The sequence below is a fragment of the Orcinus orca genome, chromosome 1, assembly GCF_937001465.1.
Source record: "Orcinus orca chromosome 1, mOrcOrc1.1, whole genome shotgun sequence".
In the NCBI taxonomy this organism is placed as follows: Eukaryota; Metazoa; Chordata; class Mammalia; order Artiodactyla; family Delphinidae; genus Orcinus; species Orcinus orca.
In genome coordinates, this window is record NC_064559.1 from 128,663,624 (window position 1) to 128,684,105 (window position 20,482).

The window sequence follows — 20,482 nt, forward strand, 5'->3', positions numbered from 1 at the left end:
GCCAGAAGGTAAATGTTTTAAAATCTTAATAGTATACAAGTAATACAGAAGTCCAGAGATCAGAATTGTGAAACAGAGTCAGCTGGGGCCTGGCAGTGACATTTATTTAATTAAGTTCCACCCTCCCTGGCAATGAATAAGGACAGTCTAGAGTAGATCCAAGACACCAGGGAGCCCTATCAATGGGCATTTGAACATATAACAATGTCATTACCGAATAATTTACTACACCTGTAATGCTCCCATCCACTCCCAAGACCTTTCACGACCTCACTCCCTTTTCCTTTTTCTCATAGTCTCTAGTAAACAGTAGCAAATAATTTGTGATTCCTAGATTTCATGGCAGTCTCCCATTATACAACCAAGTCCATATTTAGCTTCCATAACGATGCATCTCAAATATATTATGAGCCTCATTTTCTCACAAAATGAAAGTACACTCGACTCTAACGAACAAGATTGCTTTTTAAGTTCATTTGTACATTAGTTATTGTGACTCTAGAGTTTGTAACAGATAAACCTTGTAATCTTGTGGGCCTAACACATAGATTTATTTTTTGTCCAGCAGGGAGTGACAGCATAGACAGTTCGGCTTCATTCAGGGACCTAAACTAACAGAGGCTCTGCTGTATTCAATACATGACTTTCAGACAGCTTTAGGTGTAGACATCCAGCCGGCAGATAGTATTAGAGAGAGAATAAAGGGTTGTATGGCCATTTCATGGGACAGAATTAAAAAGTGGGATTCATCACTTCTGTCTACATTCCATTGGCCAGGACATAGTCATATGTCCACACCTGCTTGCAAGGGATTCTGGAAAATACGATCTAGCTAATTGTCAAGGAGGGTGGGGGATGCTAGTCTGGTAAACAACTAGCCAGTCTGCCACAATTAGAGTGCTATTTAAAGTTTTAAGGACAAAAATCTGAAATGCTTGCAGTGTGGTTAACCATTGGCTCAGCCCTGTCTCTTCGTTTAGTTCGCAAGTAGCTCTAGAACAGGAAACACAGATTAAACATCTTTGCTTTCTTAGCACCTTCACTTGCACAAGAGGTGCTTGAGAAAATCTTGAAGGAATTAATTTACTTAATTATGTTCTAGTAGCAAAGGCAAATTAATGCAGAGTGAAAAATAACCTCCTTCCTCAATGAAAAGATCAGGCCAAGTATTTGTGAACCGATTATATTTTTATTAAAATAACTACAATACAATGAGCCAATAATTGGTTATTCCAAAAATAGCTGAGTTCATGAATTTCAATATTTGTTTTATTACTGAATGTAAAAGCAATGGTAAAGACTGAATGCAAAATATAAGCATTCGCTCATTTTTCTTAAGAGAACAAAAACATGCAGGAAATGTTTAATGATACAATGAATTGGTAATTTCCTAATTTGCTACAAAAGAAGAAGCATTTATCAGGTGATGTTTACACGTGTATGCTGCAACAAACCATTAAAGTAATTGACCCAAATCCCATAAATCAACCAAATAAACCCTCAACTATAGCAACTACAGCAATAAGGGTACGTCAATCTCTAATTCACAGAGTTCAGTGAATGAATGAAAGAGGGACAGTAACTGATAGAGGTCAAACTTCAAATATAGGGATAAGAAATTCTGTAAAACAAGGGGCATAGTTCGTGACTCAGCAAACAAATGGGGATTGGAGTAGAACTGGAGAGAGAGATGCAAAAGAAATCCCAAAAGACATTCATCATTTTCCACAGTTTAATTATGAGCCATTATCATATCTGTTAAAAATAACCAAAGAAGAGCATGAGAAAAAGTTTATGTGAAGAAGTATGTGGGTACAAAAAATTATGTTTGATAGACCCGTAAAACAAATACCCTTTATCCAACTGAGATTATTTAAACATGAATACCATGAAACAAGATATCAATAGTATGGGTCAAGGAGTGGGCTGTTTAAAACTGAGATTGTGGGGCTTCCCTGGTGGCGCAGTGGTTGAGAGTCCGCCTGCTGATGCGGAGGACACGGGTTTGTGCCCCGGTCCGAGAAGATCCCACATGCCGCGGAGTGGCTGGGCCCGTGAACCATGGCCGCTGAGCCTGCACGTCCGGAGCCTGCACGTCCGGAGCCTGTGCTCCGCAACAGGAGAGGCCACAACAGTGAGAGGCCCGCATATCGCAAAAACAAACAAACAAACAAAAAAACAACTGAGATTGTGGAACTTTGCTATCAGAGTAGATCTTAAGTGTTCTCACCACACATACACACACACACACACACACACACACACACACACACACACACACAAGATGGATGTATTAACTTGATTGTAGTAATCTTTTCACAATGTATACTTATATCAAAACATCACGGTACGATTTAAATATATACAACTTCTATTTGTCAACTGTACCTCAGAAAAGCTGGGGGGAAATCTGTAGTGGCAGAGGGTCACAGTTACTTGTAAAGATAAGGTCTAGGATGTGATCACTGAGTGAATGGCTGAGAGGACAGTTAGGACCGGCTAATGGTGGGGTGGGGGTGGGGTGCTGGAGGGGGTGGAGAACAGACCAGGAACTAAGAGGCCAGTTGACTGAAGGCTTACATATGCAAATAAACCATTTGCCAAGAAGGATGACTGGAGTGGTGCTGAGAGACTGACAGGGAGTCAGGAGCTAAAACTTGCAAAACGCAGGGACCCAGAGCTCAGCAGATAACCACAACATGGGGAGGCAGCGGGTGGGTAGCAGAATGCAATGACATGAGATGCAAAGCTTGGTTTTCTTTTTATGGAGGGGTCAGAATGGTTTGTAAACATCAATGAAAATACAAGGAGGTAGGAAAGGTGTGTGAGAGAAATAGACACCAAATAATATAGCTGCAAGTGAAGCAGTCTCTTCAGGGAAAAGCCAGGAAAATACAGCAGACTTCGCTAATGATGGTCTATTGTGTTTCCTCCACGTGAAGAGCTTTCCATGCGTTGGCCCAATGCCTTCACTAAATGGTGCCTCATGATGCTTTCCTTGACTGAGCAGTGCATTCAAAAGTGCTAAAAGACAGAAAAACCAGTTTGAGGCTCCTGTTCTCATGTGCTTCATGCTCTGAGGAAGAGAAGCCATAGAAAATTTGAAGCCTGAACATCCATCCTTGTAAGCCAAGAGAAAGACCACTGCACCTCAGAGGCCAATTGTAACACACCACTTCTTTTTTTTTTTTTTTTGCGGTATGCGGGCCTCTCACTGTTGTGGCCTCTCCCGTTGCAGAGCACAGGCTCTGGATGCACAGGCTCTGGATGCGCAGGCTCAGCGGCCATGGCTCACGGGCCCAGCCGCTCCGCGGCATGTGGGATCTTCCCAGACCGGGGCACGAACCTATGTCCCCTGCATCGGCAGGCGGACTCTCAACCACTGCGCCACCAGGGAAGCCCCAACGCACCACTTTTTAATTTCATTTGCTTTTGTTTTATATTTGGGAAGCGCTTAGCTTGTTAAAATGGAAGTTTGGGGTTCCAGTAGTGCTTAGGCCATCCAGTAATGAAAGCTGAATAGATCAGCACACTGGCTATACTGCTAGGCCAAGGGTTTAAATCTTAAGGCAGATTTCATTAGGATTCCAGAATGACACTCACATTCTTACACTTGAAATGTGCTATAGTTTGAATGGTTATAAAGGAAACCTCACTGGATTTGTGCATATGAAAGGGGACAGGGAGAAAATTCCTCAATCCATTATTTTCTTTTACCCCAGAAACCCCATGAAACAATTTGTCATCATTTTTAGTACTTTATACCTATACATAACAAATGTGGTTTATAAGAACATTTTTAGAAAATTATCCTCAAGAGAAATTCAGGCATACCTTGGGGTATGGGGTCTTTGATAAACAGAGACCCATGTATATTTATTTAGAATTAATACTTTCAGGCTTTATGGCCACATCCAAGAGTTAGAATTGCATTTTGAATTTTAACCCAGTATAAATACACATTAACAAAGGCATATACTACACACATGAAATAAACTTTTCATGAAAAAATATTTGTTCTTGAACATCAAATGCACTCTCATGTTTCTATTCTATTTCCTATGTTAAATGCTGATCATGACTTAAACTAATTTTATGACCTACTAATTGATCACAAATGACAGTTTGAAAAACACTGATTTTTGAGTGGCAAAATAGGTATTGTTTTATTCTTTTTTTTCCTATCAAAGGTAGAATGTTTATTTCTTTGGTCTCTGAAATAGAACAAATACCACTATCTTTAAAAAAATCAAACACCAATAACCAGCATAAGAAGAAAATTGTACAATAATCATAACAGCTGACATTTAATGAATTCTGGGCATAGAGCGAAATTCTTTGCATTCATTATCTTTTTAAATCATCACAGCAACCCTGTGAGGTAGCTACTTTTTCCAAGGTATAATCTCTGTTTTACAAATGATGGAATTGAGGGTTTTAACTCTACAATACACTATATTGCCCACACTGTCCTGTTTTTCTCATCACAATTCACTGGCTACTAATAGACACAAGAAGGAACAAGACACGACAGGATATTTCTATTCACACTATGGTTATCCTCCCACATGAAGCACAATTAAAAGGCTATACAATATATATCACTTTTCCCATGTCCATTATCTTTAAAACTCAACTTCTTAAGGTTGTACAGCTTGAACTTCAGAAAACTCACAAACAGCTTTCAGGATTCTGATGCTTTTCTCTGTTTCTATTTTCTATTCTCTGGTATCAGATGGCTTCCATCTCCTCAAAACGCTGCTGTTAGTTATCTAATTTAACATTGTTAGTGGCAGCCAGAGAAACTCTGAGATATAGCCATTTCATCAATTATCTCCAGCTGGAAGGATTTAGTGCTTTTTAAATAGGGCCACAATATCAAGTTCATCTACACTATTAGTGAGGTCTTTATCACTGCCAAGTTCAGAAAGTGCTAAAGCACTTTCAATGATTTTTGCCTTTGTATTTTGGGTGCAGTTCATTTTCTTGCCTTTTCAGAGCTTGGGTTTCATCTCCAAGAGAACCGCCATTCAAAATCAAGCCAAGGCAGAACTGTGGAATGAATATAGCTTAGGTCAAGCAAAGAGTTAACCAGCATTTACTGATTCCTCCTATGCTCAAAGCTCTGTACTAGAATCTATACAAACCTTCAAATGGAATAGATGCCTTACATGATCATTAGTGCTGTCCATCAAAGACTTCCACTCTTTGCAAGCGTACAATAACGTTGCATTTCTCCACCCCTTAGAATCAGGTGTGGTAAAATGACTTGCTTCACAGATGAGCAGTGTCACTTCCAGGTAAAGTTTTAAGAGCCGGTGTGTAAATTTTCTGTGATCTCTTTCCCTCTGCTATGCTGATCAGCAACAATCCAAATAGTAGATGCTTTATCAGCTTGGGTCCCAAGTTAAAACAAAGTTGAAAAAAGTCCAAAATGACCCACAATAGATATATGGAATGAATGATTTTTTTTAAAGAAGTCTTTTGCTTTAAGCCACTGAGTTTTGGGAATTGCATCTTGACTTACACAGCTTTCTCTGACCCTTGGCAAACTTAAAATCACTGAGGAGATTTTAAAACACCTTTAAAAACACACCAAGAGGAAGCAGTTCAAGATGAAGGCATAGGAAGATCCTAAGCTCACCTCCTCCCCCAGTTACACGGTAGCTACAACTACATATAGAACAATTCTCTCTGAAAAGGACCTGAAGACCAGCAAAACAGCTCTTCCTCAACAAATGACAAAGAAAAAAAAGCCACGTCGAGATGGGTGGGAGGAACAGAGACGTGGTCTTGCCAGGACCCTCACCCCCACTGTTGTGACTCACAAGCAAGAGGGACATCACAAACACAGAGCTCCTCCCTGAGGATCAAGGGGTCTGAGTGCCACATCAGGCCCTTGGGATCTGCACCAGAAAGACAAGCTCCCAAAACATTTGACTTTGAAAACCAGTGGAGCTTACATCCAGGAGAACCAAAGGGCTATAGGAAACTGAGACTCTACTCTCAAAGGGCTCCTGCACATACTCATTTGCTCTGAGTCCCAGCATAGAAGCAGCAGTTTGAAAAGAGCCTGGGCCATTTGTGAAGGAGATTAATCTTAGGGCATATACCAGAGGGGCAGAGGCCTGTTGGAATGCTCTCTAGGGATGGAGGCGCTGGTGAGCACCATTTTCTTTTCTTCTTCTTCTGCTTTCCTAGCCTAGAGTTTGTATGCACCATTTTTGGCACTCCCTATCTGCCTCACTGAAGCCACTTGCCCCACCCTGGCATTCTCCTGAAGCCCCTAACCGAGCAGGCCGGCTCCACGTGGCACTCATTCACAGTGACCGTCGGCCTGGCATTCATCCACCATGGCTCCTATGTCACTGGTCGCAGTGGGAGGGCTCACCCTGACATAGCTCTTATCCACCCCACAGTTCCTGCCTTGCCAGACCCAGAGGGTGCGCTCACTCCACACACAACACCTGGCACTGGTGGCCAGGGGGGCTTATATTTCTGGGCCCCATAGTACTTAAACAATCAAAGATACAGTTCTTGGCAGGCTATCATCTCCAGGGTACTGCACAGACAGCAGACTGAAACACCCTCTCCCAATGACCACTCCTTCACGACTGGGATAGAAAGTTATTTTGCCTAATACAAAGAAGCAAACACAGAGAGTCAAGCAAAATGAGGAAACAGAGAAATATGTTCCAAATGAGAGGACAAAATAAGACCCCAGGAAGAAAAACCTTAATGAAACAGAGATAAGTAATTTACCTGATAAAGAGTTAAAAGTAATGGTCATAAAGATGCTCACCAACCTTGGGAAAAGAATAGGTGAACACAGAGAGAACTTCAACAAAGGGAAGTACCAAACAGAAGTCACAAAAGTGAAGAATACAGTAACTGAATTGAAAAATATACTAGAGGGGTTCAACAGCAGACTAGATGAAGCATAAGAATCAGTGACCTGGAAGCCAGGGCAGTGGAACTCACATAGACACAGCAACAAAAAGAAAAAACAAGTTAAAAAATAGCTTAAGGAATGTATGGAAAAACATCAAGTGTAATGTATTTGCATTAAAAGGGTTCCCAGAAGGAGAAGAGAGAGTGAAAAGGACAGAAAACTTATTTGAAGAAATAATGGCTGAAAACTTCCCTAACCTGAATTCAGGAGGCACAGAGAGTTCCAAATAAGATGAACCCAAAGAGATCCACACCAAGATACATTACAGTCAAAGTGTTAAGAGTTAAAGGAAATGAGAGAATCTTAAAAGCAGCAAGAGAAAAACAACTTGTTACATATAAGGAAACCCCCATAAGACCATCCACAGATTTTTTTTCAGCAGAAACTTTGCAGGCCACAAAGGAGTAGCATGATATATTCAAAGTGCCAAAAAGCAAAAAACTTCCAACCAAGAATACTTTACCTGGCAAAGCTCTCATTCAGAATTGAAGGAGAGATAAAGAGTTTTCGAGACAAGCAAAAATTAAGGAACGTCACCACCACTAAACTGGACTTGCAGGAAATGTTGAAGGGATTTCTCTAAGCTTGAAAAGGGGCACTAATTAGTAACAAGAAAACAAAAGAAAGGAAAAATCTCACTGGTAAAGGTAAATATATAGTAAAGGTAGCAGATTAATCAATCATAAAGCTAATATGAAGGTTAAAAGATAAAAGTAGTAAAAACAACTAAAACTACAACAATTAGTAAAGGGATACACCAAATACGAAGATATAAAATGTGATGTCAAAGATAAACAATGTGGGAAGGGGGAGTAATAATGTGGATTTTTAGAATGTGTTCAAACTTAACTTGCTATCAACTTATAATAGACTGGTATATACATAGACTGATATATGTGAGCCTCATGGTAACCACAAAGCAAAAACCCATAGTATCAAAAGAAACACAAAAAATAACTAGAATAGAATCTAAACATAACACTAAAGAAAGTCATCAAACCACACAGGGAGAGAGCAACAAAAGAAGAAAGGAACACAGAGTAACAACAAAATAGCCAGAAAACAATTAGCAAAATGACAGTAAGTACATACCTATCTATAATTACTTTAAATGTAAATGGACTAAATTCTCCAATCAAAAAACTTAGTTGCTGAATGGATTAAAAAAAAATAAGACTTATTTATTTGCTGCCTACAAGAGACCCACCTCAGATCTAAAGACATACACAGACTAAAAGTGAAGGAATGGAAGAAGATGTTTTATGTAAATGAAAACCAAAAGAAAGTTGGAGTAGTATCAGATAAAATAAACCTTAAAACAAAGACTATAATAAATGACATAGATCAGCATTACATGATGAAGGGGTCAATTTAACGAGGAGCTATAACATTTGTAAATATGCATGTACCCAACATAGGAGCACCTAAATATATAAAGCAAATATTAACAGACCTAAAGGGGAAATAAACAGGAATGAGATAATAATAGGGGACTTTAACACCCCACTTACATCAATGGACAGATCATCCAGAAAGAAAATCAAAAAGGAAAAACATCTGCCTTAAATAATACATTAGATCGGATACACTTAATAGATATATACAAAACATTCCATCCAAATGCAGCAGAATACACTACAAAAGCAGTTATAAGAGGGAAGTTCATAGCAATACAGGCCTACTTCAAGAAACAAGAATGCAATGAAGAGTAGCACCCACTCGCTGCAACTAGAGAAAGCCTAAGCACAGCAATGAAGACCCATCACAACCAAAAATAAATAAATAAAATTTTAATAATAATCAATGGTGAAAAGCTGAAAGCTTTTCCTCTAAGATCAGAAAAAAAGACAAACAATGCCCACTTTCACTACTTTTATTCAGCACAGTACTGGGGTTCCTAGCCACAGCAACAAGGCAAGAAAAAGAAATAAAAGGCATTCAAATCAGAAAGGGAGAAGTAAAACTGTCACTGTTTGCAGATGACATGATACTATTTATAGAAAGCCCTAAAGTTTCCACCAACAAAAATCTTAGAACTAAAAACTACATTCAGTAAAGCTCTGTGATGCAAAATCAACATATAAAAAATCTTTGATGTTTCTACACACTAATAAGGAACTATCAGAAAACAGATATTAAGAAAACAATCCCAGTTACAATGCATCAAAAAGAACAAAATACCTAGGAATAAATTTAACCAAGAAGGTGAAAGAACTGTACACTGAAAACTATAAGACATTGATGAAAGAAACTGAAGAAGACACAAATAAATGGAAAGATTTTCCATGCTCATAGATTGGAAGAATTAACATTGTTAAAATGTTCATACTACACAAAGCAATCTACAGATTCAATGAAATTCCTATCAAAATTCCAATAGCACATTTCACAGAACTAGAACAAATAATTTAAAAATTTGTATGGAACCACAAAAGACCCTGAATAGCCAAAGCAATCTTGAGAAAGAGGAGCAAAGCTGGAGGTGTCACATTTACTGATTTCAAACTATACTACAAAACTATAGTACTCAAAACAGTATGGTATTAGTATAAAAAGAGACATACAGATTAATGGAATAGAATAGAGAGCCCAGATATAAACTCACACATATATGGACATGTAATTTATGACAAATGTACCAAGAACAAACACTGGAGAAAGGCCTCTCTAATAAATGTTCTTGGGAAAACTGGACAGCTGTATGCAAAAGAATGAAACTAGAACACTATCTTACACCATAATTAACTGGAAATGTATTGAAGACTTAAATATAAAATCTGAAACCATAAAATTCCTAGACGAAAACATAGATAGTAACCTTTTTACACTGGTCTCAGTGACTTTTTTCCAATCTGGCTCCAAAGGTAAGGGAAACAAAAGCAAAAATAAACAAATGGGACTATACTAAACTTAAAAGCTTCTGCACAGTGAAGAATACCATCAACAAAACAAAAGGAAATCTACTGAATGGGATAAGATATTTGCAAATCATATATATGATAAGGGGTTAATATCCAAAATATATAAAAAACCTACACAACTTAACAACAACAAAAATAGGCAGATGATCTGAATAGACATTTTTCCAAAGAAGACATACAAATAGCCAACAGACACATGAAAAAATCACTAATTATCAAGGAAATGCAAATCAAAATCACAGTGAGATATCACCTCATACCTGTTTGAATCGTTATTATCAAAAAAACAAGAAAATATAAGTGTTAAGGAGGATGTGGATAAAAGGGAACCTTCATACACTGTTGGTAAGAATGTAAATTGGTGCAGCCACTATGGAAAACAGTATAGAGAGTCCTCAAAAAATTAAGAATAAAGCTGCCATTGATCTAGCTATTCCACTTCTGGGTATTTATGCCAAGAAAATGAAAACACTAATTTGAAAACACACATGCATACCTATGTTTATTGCAGCATTGTTTATAACAGCCCAAATACAGAAACAACCTAAGTTGTCCATCAACTGATGAATGGATAAAGACGACCTGAGATATATATGAAAATGGAATACTATGCAGCCATAAAAAATCAACAAATCTTGCCATTTGCAACAACATGAATGGATCTTGAGGGTATTATGCTGAGTGAAATAAGTCAGAAAAATAAAGAAACACTGCTTTCTTCACTTATTTGTGGTATCTAAAATACAAACAAACAAACAAAACAAACTCATAATTACAGAGAACAGTCTGGTGATAATTAGAGGAGAAGGGGGTTAGGGAGACGGCAAATGGATGAGAGGGATCAACTGTATGGTGATGGATGGTAGATAGACTCATGGTGGTGATCCCTTTGTAGTACATACAAATATTGATTTATAATGTAGAATACCTGAAATTTATATAATGTTATATACCAATCTTACCTCATTTTTTTAAAAAAGAACCAAAAAAAGTAAAGAAGTACTAAGTATAAATGGAAAAATCTTAATTTTGTAAACAGAAGACAAAAGAGCAAGGAAATCACTAAATAAATGCATAACCATAATAATCAGAGGTCAAATACTGGCAGGAATTTCAACTTGGGCTGTGCAGGAGGCATGGGCAATGGGAGAGGTGGGTAAAATGATGTGTGTAAAGGTGTAGGAGAGAAAATGAACAAGTCACATGAGCAAAGCCACGTTTGACTTGTTGTTGGAGTAAAGAACTAAGAACTGAGATGCTCAAGAGGGGTAAGAAAAGACAATTGGAAGGGACCTATGAAGACCAGACAAAGGAATGTAGGCATTGATATTAATTCACCAGTTCTTCACTCATTCATTCATATGTTCAGTAAATATTTTGAGCTAGGTACTCTAGTAGTCAAAGATAAATAAGTTATGATCACTTGGAAACCAAACATAAATGAGTTATGATCACTAATCTTAGATCTCATTGTTTTTTAGTGTTCACATAAACACCCCAATACATTATAGTTTTTAACAGATGTTTATGCTACCAGAAATGCAAAGCCAGGAAGGAGTTAATTTGCATGTAGAGAAGGGTATAAATGAGGAGAGGATGAAGGGATCTGGCAAGACTTTAAAACATGACTTCTGATCAGATTCTTTAAGGATTTTCTTTTTTTAACCACACAGGCAAAGGAAGGAAAGACATTTCAGTCAAGGAGAAGAATATTGATTCACTATACATTGGTTCAACATCTGCTTTGTGTAGGCATTTTCGTAAAGTACTCTGTGTTTGTCTCACTACAAGCCTAATAAGTGAATATTTATCACGTATGTGCCAGCTACCCAGCACTATACTAGACTTGGATTATACAATAGACAAGATATCCCCCCTTACCTCACTTTATAGCTGGGGAAACATGAGAGGCTTAATTAAACAAGTAATTACAGTCAATTACGATCAGTGTTCTAATAAGGGAAAGCGGGCTGTTATGTCAGAACATAGAGAAGACACCTAATATAACCAAGGGATGAGAAGGAATCCTGCCCAGAGGAAGTTACATTTAGTTGAGATCTAAAAGCTAAATATGAGTTAGCCAAGTGAAGAGGAAAGGGAGGATGATTCCAGGGAGAAGGTCTAACATGTACAAAGACTTGGAAGTAAGAGAGTATATGATGTTAAAGAAAAGGGAAGAAGTTCAGTATGGCTAAAGCATGGAAGGGAGAAGGCCAGAAGGAAAGTAGAGGAACATGCAGCTGGGGAAAAGGCAGTAGCCAATTTCAGTTTAGTTTTTATCCTAAAATCTGTGGAGAGCCTTTGAAATGCTTTTAAAAGGAGGGCCTGATAAACTGTGCATTCTAGAAGATAGATCATGTGACAAACAGAAGGATGGAAAAGAAGCAGGCTCCGAGACAGGGAGATTAGGTCAGAAACTCTTATAGGAATCCAGGAGACAGACAATGGTAGTTTACTAGGTTCATAACAGTAGAGATAGAAAGTCTTGGGCATATATAAGAAACATCTGGTTTGGGGCTGTGTATGAAGAAAGAAGAGTTGAGGATTACTGTGAGGTTTTTGGTTTCCAGTTCCAGCAAATGGACAAATAGCAGTGCCCTTCTGTGACAGAGGGGACACAGGCTTTGCAAAATCATTGTGAATTAAAAAGAATCACATAGGTAGGGGACCAGACTCACTTAGCATAGTAAGAAATGGAGCTTTACCTGGAGCTCTGATATTTGGTTTAACTTGAGACTGCACAGGCCTTTCAATGTCAATGCGAAAGCAGCAGATTGAAAGTCAGAATCTGCCAGATTCTGAGCAGGGCTTGAAATGATATAACCCTGGAGACAGTGTGAATGGAGGATTGAAAGAGAAAATGGTCAGAGATGAAGTAGGAGATTCTTCAATTGCACAGGCAAGCAATAATAAGGTCATAAACTAAGCCTGCCATGGTGGGAATCCAGAGGAAGGAACAAAGAGATTTAGAGGAAAGAATTAATAGATTTTGATGATAATTACATATGAGGGGGTAAGGGAAAGAGAGGTGCTGAAGACCAACAGATATTCTCGTTTGGGAGACTATAGGAGTAACAATTATATTGATGGAGGCCTCAATGCTCTTTGAGAAGGGGAGGAGTTCTAGAGAAAAAAATAACAGCTTGGGTTAGGACATGTTAAGTCTGACATACCCATGGGACAAAGAAAGCACTCAATAATATTTTTGTAATCATAAGGTATGTCCGGAGTTTAAGAGGGAGGTGGGGAATGGGAGACATGGTCCTGAGAGTCATCAGCATCTATTTCAGCCAAGGGAATGGATGGTAATTGACCAGGGAAGTCATATCTAGATTGTTGTGGGTGGAGGTAGATGATTGAAATGGCAGCCACTCTAGCCTCTAAAGCTGGAGACCCACTGAAAGACAAAAAGATTTCATGACACTTGACATGTGTCTATGTGTTAGAAGAACTGAAAACTGACAAGCTGGTGAAAGGGAGACCAATTCGAAAACTCTAAGAGCAGACCAGCCCCAATATATGGTCAATTTCAACTCCATCATGAATAACACTTAATGAGGACATAAATGATGATAGGTCTTTGACCATGATGAATAATAAATATGTCAATTTTTGGTTTCTTTCTTCACACAATAATTTTTCACATAAGTTGGACTGTTGTTTTTTGTTTTTAATTTTTATTTATTTTTGTCTGTGTTGGGTCTTCGTTTCTGTGCGAGGGCTTTCTCTAGTTGCGGCAAGCGGGGGCCACTCTTCATTGCGGTGCATGGGCCTCTCACTGTCGTGGCCTCTCTTGTTTCGGAGCACAGGCTCCAGACGCACAGGCTCAGTAGTTGTGGCTCACGGGGCTAGTTGCTCTGCAGCATGTGGAATCTTCCCAGACCAGGGCTCGAACCCGTGTCCCCTGCATTGGCAGGCAGACTCTCAACCACTGCACCACCAGGGAAGCCCCTGGACTGTTTTTTATTGAATAAAAAATACTAGATAAAAAGTGACTGTTCAGTCACTAGTAGAGTCAAGAATAACAGTAACTATTATTAGTTGGGCAAATGGGCCAGAAAGAATAGAAAAAGAACTTATAGTAAATTTGGCTGTTTTGACTACTCAACTGAGAACCTGTCATAGGTCATCAATTTAAGGGCGCCTGCAGCAGTGTTCAGCTCCAAACAAGGTCAGTAAAAAATGGCAAGTGCACAAGCAAAGAGGCTTCACCTATTCATGCATAATACTCATTCCATAGCTATTTGGAGACTCTTGGGACAGCTCTGGTGTTTTAGTTTATAAGTCCTGGCTAGCATGTGTATGACATGATGACATGTCAGTGCATATGAAATGTCACTGTAAAACACTAGTTTTGAATTTAAACAGGCATCTCATTAAAATGAAAAATATACTGTAAACTTTCTAAAGAACATAAGCCTCTGTCTGATTTCTCATATCCTAGGAAAAGCCATAAACAGAAAGATATTTGTCTATATCCATGGCCAGGTATCCAACTAAGTACTGTATATTGGAGTGAGTCATTTCCCTGTAAGCAATGATTTTAAATATACTGTAATTACCATACTGCCCATGTCACAAGGAAAAAAAGAAACATCTGAGTAACATTACTGTACCTTACAAGCTGTCAAACATTCATCAATAATTTCATCGCACACTGGTAATGACCATTCAGCACTTTTACTATTACAGAACTGCCAGCTTGATCTGAACAGGAGAGAAAACATAGTAAGCTTAAGTGTTGGGTTCATAACTAGCTTTATCCCTACAATCCAGGCAAAACCCAGAAGTCTATATTTTAATTGGGTTGTTAATGTATTTGAAAACAATATTTCTAATGAGATTATTTTTTCCAAACTCAGAAATAATGAGAGGGAAAAAAAGTTATATTTCAAAATATATTACTACTTAGTATTGGGGGGTTAGAAAACAATTACCTATTTAGTGTAAGTCAACTTAACATTCTCCTAAAATTAAGATTTTCTTCAGTGAAAAAGTACTTGGAGGAAGTGGCAGAAGGAGCTGGATTAACAAGCTAGAATAGAATAAACGGTTATTTTAATTTGTTAGGGCTGCCATAACAAAATGCCACAAACAAGGGGCTTAAATGACAGAAATTTATTGTCTCATGGTTAATGGAGGCTAATAACCCAAAATCAAGGCGCCAGCAGGGTTGGTTCCTTCTGAGGCCTATAAGGGAAGCATCTGCTCCAGGCACCTCTCCTTGGTTTGTAGATGCATCTCTCCCTATGTTTCTTCACATCATCTTCCCTCTATGAATGTATCTGTGTCCAAATTTCCTCTTTTTATAAAGACACCAGTCATACTGAATTAAGGCCCACGCTAATGACTCATGTTAACTTGATTACCTCTATAAAGACCTATCTCAAAAAGAGGTCATATATTAAGGTACTGGAGGTCAGGACTCCAACATTTTTTGGGGGGGAGAAACAATGCAATCCATAACAATGGTTAAATAACACTTTTTAGGAGAGTAAACGAATGGCTTTAAGTCCATCCATTTACCTGTTACTTGCTGTCAACTATCCCCAGGTAATAAGATAAAACAGAGACAAATTAGAGATACATTACCAGAGAGCTCAGTTGCTGAGAGAAGCAGATTGGTATGCCAGTCCAGTTCCTTCTGTACAAAAATATTAACAGGCAATTTTCTGTAGACCCACCCCATTACTGCCTCAGTAAATCTGACTAGGAAAAATATCATCTACATGCTTAGCCATCCTATATCACTTATGACCATTACAATCACCAAATTTTTAAGTTCTAGTAATATGGAACCATTGAATTCTACATTTAAATTTCTCTATCAGTGACATTCTTAGGCACTCTAAGAAAGTACCACCTCTAGAAAAATATCTTCCTCTCTAAAGCTGAACAACAGAATGATATTCCAATGAATCAAATTAAGATGAATTTGGCTTTGCAACTGAGAAATTCTAAAGAGACTTAGACTCTTTCACCCACTGACCTAGCCTCACAAAGAGGTTTATTCTGAGGAAAGGCAATAACCTTACTACAATGTTGCCATCACAGAGGCCTGATTGCTATTTCCTGCTCCACTGAATCTTCCTGACAAACACAGAAAATGAACTCTCTTCCAAAGAAATAACTCAATACATGTAAAAAGATGTCCATTTGAGAATTATTTCTAGTAGCAGAACTTTAAAGGCAACTCAATATCAATCAGCAGCTCAATATCGGTCATTATTACATTATATTTACTCTGTGAAGGATTACTCAATTATCAAAAGTAGTAAACATAAAGATTATATAGTAGTCTGACCACGTGATACTACAGTGAAACACACAGGTGGCAGCTCCATTCATGCCCACAGAGTTTTCAATCAACTTTTGAGTGTCCTGAAGGAAACAACCAGGGATCACCAGATGACAGATAATTTTCTAACATAAAATGCATAGCTCACAAAGAGAGGGAGAAAAAACTTCTTGGAGGAAAGAGACTCTGGAAGAAGAAAACTTCAAATAAAAGCTATCATTTATATCCTTAGTGAGATATGGAAAGATAATAGCAACCACAAAATAAGAATAAATATTACTGTAAAAAATTTAAAGGAAAAAATGCATTTGAAGATCTTGAAATTAAATTTTAAGGTCAAAGAAACAACAAACTCAATAGAATAGTTGGAAAACTAAGAAAATCTCCAAAAAGTAAAGCAAAAAGACAGAGGTGGGGAAAAAAGGAGAAAACATTAAGAAAGTTAGAGGATAGTTCAGGAGGTCCAACATCAGATAATAAGAGTTCCAGATAGAGATGACACAGAAAATGAGGAAGAAATATTATTTAAATAATCAGAAAAATATCCCAGATTTGAAGGGTAGGAGTTTCACAAATTGAAAGAGTTTGTCCAATACCCACCACAATAAAAGAAAATGCATTTACAGTACAACACATTATTATGAAATTTTGGAACACTACAGACAAAAAGAAAGACCTAAAAGTTCCAGAGAGGAAAAAAAATCAAGTTACGTGCAAAATATTAGGAATCAGAATGGCATTAAATTTTTCAAAAACAACAGAAGCTGAAATATAATGGAGCAGTAACTTCAAATTTCAGAAGATGACTTCCAACTTAGAATTCTATATCTAGCTAAAATAGCCATAAATATGGGGGTCAACTCTAAAGATCTTTTCAGGCATGAAAGATATCTCTGATTTGGGTTCCCTCAGAAACAATCCCTGAGATGAGGGTTTTGGTGCAAACAGTTTATTTGCAGGTGATCCCAGGGAGCACTAGCAGGGGAATGGAGAATTCAGACAAGGAAGAGAGGGGAGCAAGAAAAGCATATTTTATTGAATAGATCCCCTCTATGAACAACTGGGACTCAACCCTCCTGAGAAACAGCAGGAGACAGGTAGAACATGCATCTTAACCACCCTTGCCAAGGGGTGAAAAAGCTGATCCATCATTGCCCGAGAGCCTCTCCTGTGTATGAACAAAGAGAAACCCTTTGATGGAGAGCCAGAAGTGCTTGTAGTCATATCCAGCAACAGATACGGAATTTTGAATATCAAAATAATCCGGAGAGGGCACCAACAATATCCGCTAAAGGTTGCAAAACACTTACTATCTCATGAAGTTACAGAAGGAGGTGCTTTTGTCAAAATGATGGAGTACACCAGAAAAGGGAAAGGCATTGCATGCAGGAAACAGAAGATGCCACTCTGGAGAAAGGTGAAGGGTTCCGCTTGGGATGATGGTAAATGGAGACCAAGATGAGAACTAGACAGCAACCAGCTGAGAGTTGAGGAGATCAGTGAACTCCAGGACAGATGTCCCCAAGGACATGAAATTGATATAATATCTGATGTGTTTCATCAGAGGAGATTAAGAAAATTTAGGGAAACATTAAAAGTAAATAAGGGATAAGTACATAGAAAACTAAGAAAACAAAATAGCAAGATAATTATTAACCTAAGTGAAAAGCAAAAAGTTATGCAACAAAAAAATAATTATAGCATATTACATGAATGAGGTACTGTTCTACATTTTTTTCTCTCGACAACTTATCATATCTGTATTGACCACATTTTGTACAGCCATATATCCTTCATAAGAATGCATTATAATTCATGTAACACACCCTAATGATTGTTATTTCAGTTATCTCTGTTTTCTCTATTACAAATAATGCTGGAATGAACATCTTTGAACTTTTCTATAGGATAATTGAAATTTTCTGTATGATATATTACTAAGACGAAATTTCTGGGTCAAATGGTATACACATTTAAAGTTTTGATGGTGTTTTTTGCCAAATGCTTCTCCAAAAATTTCTTTTCAATTTATACTTCCACCAACAGTGCACAGTCCTTTTTTCCATATCTTCTCTTACAGTAGATATTATCAATCTTTTTGTGTTTTTTTCCTTTTTGACAATTAAAATTAAAAGAATAAGAGAGGGGAATTTGTTTTTTTTTTCTTAATTTTACCCATGTATTATTTTAATTTTGTTTCAATGCACTATTTTTAAATTAACACAAATATGCTAACACAATTGATTCATTTAATTGAATCTTCAGACTATACAGGCAAATTTTTCAAAATAGTGTTCTAAAGACAGGAGTTGTCCTTAATGCTGAATTATTTTACTCTGTAAAAATTCACAGTCTATTCTGTCATCTATAAGACAGCTGCCAAATAACCAATATAGTTATCAAGAGATTATCTTTGATATTTTAAAGGATCCATATATCTTACACTGTTCATTAATCTCTAAGTACCCAATGTTGTAAGTCCCAGATCCTTCAACCAAGAAGGGTGTGGATGTAAGGAAAAGAGAAAGATATAATTCACTTTTCTCAAATGAAATATAGGACTATTAATGAAAATTAGTGACAGTAAACGGGGAATCATATTAAATTATGTAGATTGATGATCATTCCTTAATCTGTTCAGCCTCTTAGTTCTGTACTAAAGATTCTGTCATCCACAGGTGCAGACCCAGCTTATGGCATAGGATTTTATACACTGTCTCCTAAATTTCTAAGAATCGCCACTCAACTTTCTCTGGTATTAAAAAGCTGTATAATTAAAACAGGTAGTTATTTGTTTGAATTGGGCATTTTTCTGAAAGGATGTGAAGCTAATTATTTTGTCCTAGGTATACAAAGATGGATCTAGTGTTTTATCACTTTCACAAAACCATGGACCATCCTCCACCAAAAAAACCAAAAAACTTAACAGAGTAACTTAATAGCAGAATGTCATTAAACTTTAGTCTTTTTAAATAACTATTGGCTATCAAACTAAGTAATTTAAGCAAAACTAAGTCACATGTATTTGGCCATTTTTTTCCCAAATTAACTATTTCAAATTTTAAAATCTCAAAACTCCTAACAGAGACTCTGAATTCATGAGCATTCCAATTGTGACTTTAGAATAGTTGTGGTTCTAATCGTTGTTTTGAAATGTGTTCTGCTGATAACCTCTTCAACAAGATTCAAAATATAATCTGGCACTGTTTGCATTTGGTATATGTAGGGAATAAAGGAGCAGAGCAACTTCTCTGCCCATGCAGTAAACCTTGCATCATTTCATTATTAAAGGGATGCTGTTGAATAAAAATGCATGGACACAGAAGACAGAAGCATGGGAAGAATATAAACTGGAAACCTGGATACTGCAAAGAATCAGAAAGCACATGAGGGCCGGGAAGTGCTTTCCCATTCTTAATGGCCAGACCTGTATCGGAATATTCATTCCATCCTGGACTCCACAGGAACATAGAGATGTTGGAGAAAGCTGGGAGATGAGCCCTCACAATGATTAAGGGGTTGGACTAAAGAAATGAACAGATTGCTAAACTTGGAAAAGGTGGGAGCTCTATTTAAAAATGGCTTCCATGTAATGGGACCAATTAATAGACAAAAATAGAAACTCGGCTGCTTTTCATTCCCACTGTGAGCAGAATAAGAGAAAACAGGTGGAACTAAAAATGAGGGTTGAGGCTGCCAACTGTTTAGCAAGTCGGGAGCAGCAGTGTGTATAGCAACCAGTTATGATATTTCATTCCACACAATCTGTAAAGTAGGGCAATGGTGGAGGTAAATGTGTCATCACCACCAAAAGCTAAAACAATGAGTGTTTGGAAGGAGGGAGGAAATATTCCTAAAGTCACCAAGCCTAAATCCCCATTCCAGACCATCACAATAACTTAGGTGGCAATCCTAATGGATAAATTAAAATAGGCCTGGGGCTAAGCTGCCTGGGTTTGGCTTTTCCATACTAGCTTTGTGTCCTTAGACAAGGTGCTTTATCTATCTGTCCTTCCATTTCCTCATCTGTAAAAAGGGGGAATTCATCGTGTTTACCTTATGGAATTGTTGAGAAGATTGACGGGTTTAATGGTGGGGTTGGGGAGAGGAGGATACTCTTGTATTTGTTACTATTACTAATCCTCAATCAGAAGGCATGCAAGTTGGAGGAGTAGATTTTGGGTGAGGATTAATTGATTTAGCTTCACATTCTAATATTCATAACTCTCTCTTCACCAGCATTGGCAGGAAGTATGCTAATCGTAGATATTTATTTTGCGGATGATGACTCTGAGGCAGACACCATGAGAC

The 20,482-nt window shown here is 37.7% G+C and overlaps 1 long non-coding RNA gene across 1 annotated transcript in view; it reads right to left on the reverse strand.

Annotated features, from left to right (window-relative positions):
• Window positions 1-14,522, reverse strand: part of LOC125965452 (uncharacterized) — a 35,558-nt gene extending 21,036 nt beyond the window's left edge. The window contains exon 1 of the long non-coding RNA XR_007479326.1: window positions 14,490-14,522. This is a non-coding gene — a long non-coding RNA (uncharacterized LOC125965452). The remainder of the gene's footprint in view (window positions 1-14,489) is intronic.
• Between the last annotated feature and the right edge of the window lie 5,960 nt (window positions 14,523-20,482).